Raw genomic sequence first — 10,588 nt, forward strand, 5'->3', positions numbered from 1 at the left:
TTCCCTTTTTAACTTGCATGTTTCTTTCAGACTTCATGATTTGTGTTTCTGTGCGCTCCGCTTTGACAATGCCAATCGCAAGCGTAAGAAAAAGAAGAAAAAGGAGAAGAAAAAGAAGAAAAAGGAGAAACACCAGGAAAGCAAAAGGCTCCTTGGAACACTTAGATCCTCGTTTCCAGAAGATAACGCGGGAGAAGAAGGAAGAATCCCATCCTCCAGATGGCTCTTCATGTCAGTAATGCAGAAGTGAGAGCAGTAAACAACCTTACAAGGAAGGGAAGACTTCCAGTGCAGGCGAAAGCAAGAAATACTGCTCCATCGCATCCAACGACTATACTAAAGGTAAGCGGCCACAGCGTGTGTGAGGAATTCCTTTTATATTAATCTCGAGATTATTTCAAACAGTCTTGAAGTGCTTGATGACTTAACAGTCTGCAGATTTATTATCAAATCAAAAAACCCACTTGGTAGACTATTTTTTTCCCAGTTTTGAATGGCCACTAGGAAAGAAGGCCTGAAATAAAGAGGTTAAAGGCAAATGGTTTTCATTTGGTTTGATGATGAAGTGGCAAACAAGAGGAAGAGTTGCAAGCTCCCTTCTTAAATTCAGTCCAGCCAAGTAGGAAAAGTAAATGTGGACGGACAGCTGTATCTTGGCAAAGAAGATAGTAGGGAGCAAGGAGGTTTAGCAGTCAAGATGGAAGGTGATGCCATGAGGCTTAGAGGCTAGTAATGTTCTAATGAACATGGCCAAGTCTTGCGCTGGGCAGCCTGCTTGGGTCCAAAGCCTGCAGTCCTCCCCAAGATGTCGGCGAGGGGCTGGTGAGCCGTTGGGACGGAACCGCCGTTGCCCGGGTTCCCCAAGCAACCGCCCCACTCTCCAGCCACCATGGCAGGTCCAGCAGCCGGCTCCCGCTCCTCCCGGGGCTGCGGCCCTGCTGGCGAGCCCAGCGCCCCAGAGCTCAGCCCAGCGGCCTTTTTCCCACAGAGGGTTTCCCCAGACGGCTTCCGCGGCTTGCGCAGACGCAAAACTCCCCCTTCGTCGTCCCAGCCGTGCCGCCAACGGTGGCTGCCTGGCTGCTGCCCTCCCTCCCCGGAGCGACGGCGCTGCCCTTGCAGCCCCCGCAGGTACCCACCCTCCCCTCCGCGCTGCCCCAGGCCACCGTCTGGCACGTGGTGCCGGGGGTCCAGGGGCAGGTGCTGCAGCTCCCCGCCGGGGTGCAGCTGCCACCTGGGGGGCACCTCCCAGCCCAGGGGCACCACCTGCAGCTTGGGCAGCTCCCCGCCGGGGGGCAGCTCCCTGCTGTGGGGCAGCTCCCCCACACCGCTCCTCCCTGTGCCCCCAGTGTCTCCCAGTGGGGACAGCCCCTGCTGACGGAGACGCTGGTGCCCCAGGATCCCCTCTGCTTGGGGCCCAGGGCCGTGCTCCAAGGGGAGCTCCTGCACCCCGCAGGCACCTGCCTGCTGCAGGCTCCTGCCCACCCCGGCCCCCCCCCACTCCTCGTGCCGGGGCCTCCGCTGCGGGCGCAGGCGCTCCCCGCGCCCCGCACCCTGAGCAGCAGCTGGGGGCAGCTGCCAGAGCCCTGCTTGCACGCCGTGGGGCTCAGCGAGGACCAGGGGCCCCCGCTGCTTGGCCCCACTGCCCCCGAGCCTGCCCAGGCTCCAAGGACCGCCAGCACCCAGACGGCGACGCCCGACGGTGAGTTTGGGGCTGGCACAGCCGGCCGCTGGGCGCCCCACACCCAGGAGCCATGGGAAAGCTGGCATCGGGGGATGCCTGGGGGATTGCATTGGCTTGCTTTTTCCTCAGCGGCGACACTTGCAGAGGTGCCTGAGGAGCCCCTGGAGCTGCTGGAGCTGGGCACCGATGCCTTCACTGATGCCTTTCCCCAGCTGGCAGGGGACAGCCAGCAGCTGCAGCACGTGCAGGACCAGCTCCCGGCCGACCTGGACAGCTCCGGCTTGGAGGCGCAGCTCAGCTGCCTGGATGCCGTGGAGCCCCAGGACGCCTTCCCCGATATGCCCAGCAGTCCTGCCCTCAGCCGCTTCCTCTCGCAGCTGCCCGACCTCTGCGAGGACATCGAGGAGCCGAGCACGCAGGGACTGGAAGCCACAGGAGCCCTCGGTGAGGTCCCCTCAACCCCTGGGCTGCGCCCCGAGAAGCTTGAGGGTGGGCTGTCGCTGCAGTCCCCCGTCGTGCCAGCAGTGAGCCCCCCGCTCAGCCCTGCAGCCAGTCCCCTGCCCAGTGCGCTTAGGAGCCCCCTACCCAGTCCACCCCTGAGTCCCCCCAGGAGCCTCCCTGACACCCAGCTCCTCAGTGCCCTTAGTAGACCCCTGCCCCAACCCCCCCAGCGTTCCCTCAAGACCCGCCCCAACCCCAAGGTCCCCAGTGCCCTTAGTAGACCCCAGCCCAAATCCCCCCCGAGTTCTCCCAAGAAACGCCCCAACCCCAAGGGCCGCAGTGCCCTTAGTAGACCCCAGCCCAAATCCCCACCGAGGTCCCCCAAGAAACGCCCCAACCCCAAGGTCCCCAGTGCCCTTAGTAGACCCCAGCCCAAATCCCCCCCGAGTTCCCCCAAGAAACGCCCCAACCCCAAGGGCCGCACTGACCATAGGAGACCCCTGCCCAAACGCCCCCTGGGTCCCCTCAAGAGCCCCCCGCCTGCCCCTGCGTCCACCGGCACCAAGCGGGGGGCCAAGCGCCCTGCGCCCAGCAGCACCCCCGGGACAGCGCAGAGCTGCCAGCACAGGAGGCCGACGACAGAGAACCCCCCCGGCAAGGAGAGGAAGACGCTGCTGGGCCAGGCTGGCCAAGGCCGCAAGAGACCGTGCCAGGGGAAGACGGGTGGCAGCAGCACGGTGGCTGGCAGCAGCAGGGAAGCAGGCAGCAGCGGGCAGCAGCTGGCGATCAACAGCACCACGGCACCCAGCAAGAGAGCGCGAAGCCCGGGGGCTGCAGGGGGGCAAGGAGCAGCGGCGCCACCTCCCCGCAGAGCGCGGCTGCTGCCGGAGACTCCGAGTGGGGAGCCCCGTGCCGTGCGGCCCCAGGACAGGCTCTGTCCCCAGGCCAGCGGGGCCAAGACGCTGCAGCGCCAGCAGCCGGGGACAAAGACCCCCAGCGAGACTTTGCAGCCGCTGGGGGCCAGGGCCAAGGCGCTGGGGCCAGCGTGCCAGCTGGCCTGTGTGCAGCCGCAGCCCACCTCCAGCAGCCCCAGCAACATGCCCAGCGCCCCGCCGACAGTGCCAGGCTCCAGCGCTGTGCCCGCTGCCCCCCGGCCCCCAGCTGGCGGCAAGGAAAGGGAGGTGCCAGCACCACCAGGCAGCACAGCATGAACAGGGGACGCTGCCATAGAGCCGGCGCCCAGAGCGCTGGGCCTGCCAGCCGCGTGAAGCACGTGCTCCAGCTTCAGCCACGCTCCTCAGCCCTTGCCCCTCTCGCTTGCCCTCTCCCCTCTCTCGTGCTGGAGCTAGGGGATGGGCTTGCCACTCACAGGGATGGCAACAGCGCCAATGGCAAATGCGCGCGCGCCTCACCCAGGAAGGTGGCAATGGCAAGCTGGGGAGATGCTGGCAGCAGCTGGGCTGGGAAAGCTTGGCCATGGCAACTGCTGCTTGGGACACCAAAGGGCTGAGAGACAAGACTTGCTTCTTCTTTCGGGGCATTGCTCTTCTTTCCTGCCTTCTGGATTAAATTCCTCTCCTTAGGTGGTCACTCAGCAAGGCCTCTGCCTGCAGAGCACTTCTTCTTGCACTGGCATGCCAAGGGGATAAGAACTGGGAGGTCTTTGGGATAGCAAATGATCAGTGGGATGGGAAGTGATGATGGGGATAGCAATTCATTGGAATGGGACAAATGGGTTTTATTTGTATTAAATTTAAATTTTTAAATTTTCATTTAATTTATTGGTTTTCTTATTTATTTAATTAAATCCACTTTATTGACTGTGTTGTACGGTATGGCATTGTTTTATTATTATAAAATTATAAGTATTTAATAGTATTAAATATTTTTATATATTAATATCTTATAAACTGTAAGTATCATTATTTATTATTTTGTTGGTTTTTATTCCTTTTCTACCCTATTAAACTCTCTTCATCACAACGCACTGGTTTGGATTTTATTTTTCCTTCCGAGTCATTCTGGATTCACTCCGGATGGGGGGACACTAGCGAACGCCTGTGTGCTTCAGATCCAAGGTCACCTTTGCCCTCATTCAAGATACATATTTGCATCTGTTGTTGTGAAACAAAATTAACAACAGGAACAATAAAGTTACCTACTTGCTAGCAGCAGCTCTACATTTGCTGGGGTCTGCTCTGTGCATTTTGAAGACCATTCCATGCTCTTCAGCCCCTCCAGGAGGAAATGTATGGTTCTAGGAAAATGCGTCTTGACCTGATGCAAAGCTGTGACGCAGCCTGCAGCTGCTGCAAGCCCTGGCATTTTACCTGCAGCCCCTCCAACAACTCTGATGTTCCCTGCATCGACTTCAACCACTGCGGCAGGACCTGAGGCCCCTCAAAGCCTTGTCACACACCCTGCGGCCCCTCGAGCCCCTGGCATGTTCCCTGCAGCCCCTCCAGCCCCTGGCATGTTCCCTGCAGCACCTCCAAGCCTGGCACAGGCCCTACAGCTGGCTCCAGGGACGACCCCGCTGCTGTCTCAGGCACCAATACACACAAGGGGAAGGAATGCATGCAGAAGTCATCTCGTTTCGGAAGGGCAGAAAGTCCTCCCAAGGAGGGGAAGGAGCAAGAGGAAGGCGAGGCAGCCTACCCCAAGGTAGGGCCATCCCAGGGCACAGGAGGCTGTTGGAAAGGAGATTAGATAGAAAAGCAGCAGGAAGCAGGTGATCCCCATCCCTGGGTGAGCTGCGAGCCATGGGACAAGATTGCAGCTGTCCTCCAGGCGAGCACATTGTCAGCTGGCTGCTGCGCTGCTGGGATAGCAGCTGCGGGAGCCTGGCAGCAGAGGGCAGGGAAGCCAAGCAGCTGGGATCCTTCTCTGGGGAAGGGGGCACTGAGAAAGCGCTTGAAAACAGGGCACAAGCCCTCAGCCTCTGGAGGCGTGAAGGAAAGGGATCCCTTCTGGGAAGATGCTGTGGACTTGCTGAGGCTCGAAGAACAGACGGTGCTGGCTGCTACCAGCGTGCTGCAGCAGCGGCAAGACAGAGCCGTGGTGGTTTTCCTCAGCTGGGCAGCTGAGCTCCAGCACAAGCGCTCTCTCCCTGCCCCTCCTCCAACGCCAAGGGGAGAAAAGAGGCTGGCAAGGGCTCAAGGGCTGCCAGAAGGACAGGGAGATCACTCCACAAGGAGCGTCACGGGCAAAGCAGGCTCAGCACAGCCTGTTCCAGTCCAGCCCGGGGCCTGCTCCTGCGGGGGCTCTCCACAGGCCGCGGCCTCCTCCAGGCCACAGCCACCTGCTCCACCGGGGGCTCCTCCAGCCACAGGGGGGCTGCAGCGTGGAGATCTGCTCCACGGGGGACCCATGGGCTGCAGGGGGACAGCCTGCTCCACCAGGGGCCTCTTCCTGCACAGGCCGCAGGGGAACTGCTGCTGGGAGCCTGGAGCACCTCCTGCCTCCTGCTGCACGGACCTTGGGGGCTGCACAGAGCTTTCTCACTCCTCCCTGAGCCAGACGCTGCTGGGCAGCAGCTTTTGTTCCCTTTCTTAGATGGGCTCTCCCCCAGGCGCAAACATCATCCTTTTGCTCTGCGTTCTGGGCAGCAGCGGGTGGGTCCCTCCTGGAAGGAGCCTCCTGGAAGCGGCCCTGAGCTCCCATGGGGCAGCTGCTGCATTCTCCTCACAGAGGACACCCCTGCAGCCCCCCGCTCCCACAGCCTGGCCACGCAAACCCAAGCCAAGACACCGAGCGAGCCTCCCTGATTGCCAGCCAGCAGCTGGCTCAGCCTGGGACCCCAGGCCAGTGCCCACAAGACTCTCCTGGGCCTTGAAAAGCAAGCCTTGTGGGGACGGAGCACCCACAAAGAACGGACTCACACAACAGGACTCCTTGCCAACACTGCCTCACAGACACCTGGGCCTTGAGCGGGTAGCTCACCTTGAGCGAGCTCATTTCGTTCCCAGTAGCTGAAATGTGCCCTTTCGGGGGCATTTGGGGACTACAGCGTGCTGCTGAGAGGGATGTTGGAGCTCCTGCAGGGCAGTGCTTCCACTAAGGCAAGGCCTTTTCTGCATCTTCTACTGCCCTGCAAGCGAGGATGCTTGGGGCACACAAGAAGCTGGCAGGGGACACAGCTGCAGGGATTGCAGGGATTCCTAAAGTCATAGCCAAATACAAGAAAGACAGGAGGACGTGATGCTTCCGAGAGAAAGGAGCTCGCTTTGGGGTCCAAATCCGTCCCTTTTTCAGGGAAGGAAGAGATGCTGTGCATTTCTCTCGTCCCCCTGAGACAGCCACTGGGTGACGATGGTGCCAAGTGTCTGGAAAGAGACCTTGCTTTCTCAGGCCCAGGTGTCCAGCTGCACACCAAGGCCGTCCCTGGCTTCCAGGCGCAGTTGCCAGGCCCAAGGCTGAGCTCCCCTGCGATCCCCCAGCCCAGCAGACCTTGCTCCTGGCATTGTGGAGCAGTCATTTCACGGCAGCCTTTTCTCCTGGCAGTCAGCTTTGCGCCGAATGCTCTGTCACCGGGATGCCTGAGAGCTGTGGCAGCTCAGCAGAGGGTCACTGTCAGCCTTGGAGCGCACAAAGGTGGGTGGCCGCAAGTGCCCTGAGCGTCCAGCTCGCAATGAGGACTGCTGTGGCACTCAAATTGTCACCTGTTTGCTGCGATGCTGGGATACCTGCTCTGGTAGCCTGGCATCAGAGGCCAGGGAAGCCAAGCAGCTGGGATCCTTCTCTGAGGCAGGGGACACTGAGAGTGGAAATGGAAATGGGGCACAAGCCCTCCGCCTCTCAAAGGAACCCCTCAGATGTTTAGGTATAGTAAACTTATGTGTATCTGTGTGACTCTAGACCACAACATGTTAGTGTTCTGGTTTGTCCACTGCTTTGTTGTGGGGGCTTTGAGTTGGCCTCTACTCTTTAGGTGAATGCTGACTTCATATCTATGGTGCACTTTATTCTTAAAATGGGAAGTTTCTACCAATTTCCTGTCCAAAGTTCCTCATAAGCCAACTGCAATCATCATTTCAGATGTATCTCCCAACTTACACATTTCCTATTTCTCCTTGATATTTACTCAAGAAATGCATTTTCACAGAGACATCATATTTTTCTCTCAACTGGCATCTGGCTGAGCAGAATGATGTCCTTTAATTCCCTTCCACACAATAGGCAACTTGTTCCTTCTGTCTTCTGAACACTTCCTCCTAAGTTCAATGTGAATACAAGCGGCAGAATTTTGCCTCATGTCTTAAATGTGTGGCAGGGCTGCCCTGTCAGGTGTATTTATACTGGAGAAAAAAAAAAAGAATAGCCATACACACCATATAACCACTTAACTTTTTCAGTTCTTCTGTTAACAGTGCATGAACATGGGGTTTTGTTGTTTTATTGTTTGTTTTAAACTCCTGACTGCCATATAGCAAACATGACAAAAAAAAAAAAAAAAAAAAAAAAAGAAAAACAACAAAAAAACCACCCTTGGTTGAGAATCTCTAAGCATGGCTCTACTTTGTATTATCAAATGTCACTTCACCTGAACCATTTCAATCACAAGGGATATCCTTCTGTCAGGCTCGGTAGTACTTCCCAACTTTATGTCACCTGGAAATCTCAAAGCTCATATGTAATTTTTAGTCTTCGGCCACCACGTCCATACTGAACATACCTAAATTTGAAGTCATCTCTGCTCTGAATAGGAGGTTGGGTTTTCAGAGGTCCCTTCCAGCCTACATTTCTCCATGAGTCTTTGCCTCCTTAGCAGCTGCAGTTTCAGAACTGTCTCTGAGAATCACTACAGGGAACCTCTCCTTTGCCGGTAATTCCCTCTTCGAACAGTGTGAACAATTGCAAACTCCCTTGATTCACTTGCAGCCCCAAAGCCCAAATCCATAGATAAGGTATCAGAAGCTCACAGAAAGTGAAATAGATGTAGTTCATCCCCTGTGTAGGGGAGCACTGGTCCTACAAAGGCAAGCTACTAAATTCTCTGGAAACAAATTAGCTTTAATAAATTATCTTGTAAATTCCACATTACCCGCTACTTCCCTAGTCTTATCTCTTCTTGCCACAAAACTTTGCCCAGCGTTGATGTCAAACTAACAGGCCTGCACTTGTCTGGATCACTCTTTACATTCTCCTGGACAGAAGTGTATTTGTTACTCTCCCATTCTGGGGACTATCCCTGATTTGCACAGTTGTGATGTATTTTTCCTACTTGACTTGTTGTTCTGTGTGCCAATGCTGTTAATAGGCTAGGTAGATATCAGCTTGTCATTTTTCACTTGAATCACTGTAGATTTTTATTTCACCTCAGATGATGTTGTGCCTAGTGCCCTACCCTCATTTGCAATGGGAATCCTGTCACTGCCCTTAATATCACATTGTTGTTGCTGTTAGATGCAGGAAATAAGATTTGCAGTATTTGAGACATCATTAACTTTTGATCTATTTTTGCCTCGAGTATGCAACTGTCCTAATTTGTTCTCTTTGTTCCCCCTGGGTTCTGTGGCTTAAGTATCATTTACTATTATTGTTTAATTTCCTATGTGAAGGAGGTTTTGGGTCATTCGTACTTTATTTTTGCAGTTTTTAACCTCTGAAATGTACCTTTTCTCATTGCTTTTTTCCCATCTGAATTTTGAATTTTAACTCTGCCTTCTCTGCACTCCAGTCCCAGAGATGCTTAGTCAGACTCAATGATTCATTTCCTTAGATTTCAAAGTTTGCATTTGTAAGCCTCAAAAAATTCATTCTAAGCCTGGTTTTGTTTTATGTTTTGTTTTATCAGTTTTATGGTATGATAAGCTTTTGCTTCCACTGAAGGGTAGACGTCATTACGAATAGTGCCAACAAAACAGAAACATAACAATGAAAATGATATTTGAATTCAGAATAGGTATTTAAAAAGTTCACCTTCTCCAGCACAAATGGGGAAAGTAAAATAAATAAATAAATAAATAGAGCAGTCCTAAATCATCAAAACTGGCCAAAGAATTAGAAGAAGCACTATTTTTCCAAGGCTGCAATGTTTTCCATTCATCTCACTGGGCCAGCAGAGCACTAGAGAGCTGGATGCACTGAACTCCTGGCTGATACCCTAAATGACCTGCAGGAAGATCTTCTTATCTCTGTCCCCCCGTTTCTCCTTTCAATCTCTGTTTTGTCTGTTTGTATCACTAGCTATCAAAGCGCTACTGAGATATGCACGTGCAGCACCCAGCACAACCTTGTTTCAGGCTCCAGTGGGACCTTTAGGCATTACCATCCTATAAACAAGTCACAGTGATAGTGAGCGTAATTACAGTCGTCAAACTATTCCAGCTCCACTTCATTAGCCATGCCCTGAGCTAAATAACATTTTAATCAGTCTGATATGTCACCTGTGGCTTTCTTCACTGTCACTTGCAATCCAGCAAACTCCTTCCTTCATGTTTCTAGATTAGACAGAGGGTTCTTAACTGCAGACATCCACTTCCCTGTTCAGGAAGCAGTGAGACCTTTCATCTTCACCCAGAATTAAGATGATATCCAAGCATCATGAGACACAGCGCGTATGTCTCCTAGGCCCATCCCATAAGAGCAGGACATTTATCTCACATGAGAAGAAGACTTAATGCAGAGGCAAAGCAAGATACTCGGTGTTAAAGCCATGTCTGGATGATCATTAAAGACAGATCAAAATTACCCAGTACAGGAGGAAAATCTATCATTTGAAGAAGATTATGGTCTCTGATTATTAGTTTCAAAATTTGTTTTTTTCTTTGGATTTCCTCTGAACTTAAACTTAGTTTGGAATGCCTTTGGTTTTGAATAGTTCTGAAATTGTATTACTTCTCCTAAGAAAGTTGATAGTCTGTTCTATTTACGTGAAATTCAAATAATATAGTGAAGGATCTGCCATCACTTTTACTGTGTGCCAGGCTGAGAGCCTTCCTGTACTTAAAGGCAACCTATAGGAAAGCTGGGGAGGGGGTCTTTATCAGGGCCTGGAGTGACAGGACATGGACTAATAGCTTTACATTGAAAAGTTAGATTTCTGATATATGTTAGGAAGAAATTCTTTACTGATTTCGGAAGGGCAGAAAGTCCTCCCAAGAAGGGAAAGGAGCAAGAGGAAGGCGAGGCGGCCTACCCCAAGGTAGGGCCATCCCAGGGCACAGGAGGCTGTTGGAAAGGAGAGCAGAGAGAAAAGCAGCAGGAAGCAGGTGATCCCCATCCCTGGGTGAGCTGCGAGCCATGGGACAAGATTGCAGCTGTCCTCCAGGCGAGCACATTGTCAGCTGGCTGCTACGCTGCTGGGATAGCAGCTGCGGGAGCCTGGCAGCAGAGGGCAGGGAAGCCAAGCAGCTGGGATCCTTCTCTGGGGAAGGGGGCACTGAGAAAGCGCTTGCAAACAGGGCACAAGCCCTCAGCCTCTGGAGGCGTGAAGGAAAGGGATCCCTTCTGGGAAGATGCTGT

The sequence above is a fragment of the Aythya ferina genome, assembly GCF_964211825.1.
Source record: "Aythya ferina genome assembly, contig: HAP1_SCAFFOLD_96, whole genome shotgun sequence".
Lineage (NCBI taxonomy): Eukaryota > Metazoa > Chordata > Aves > Anseriformes > Anatidae > Aythya > Aythya ferina.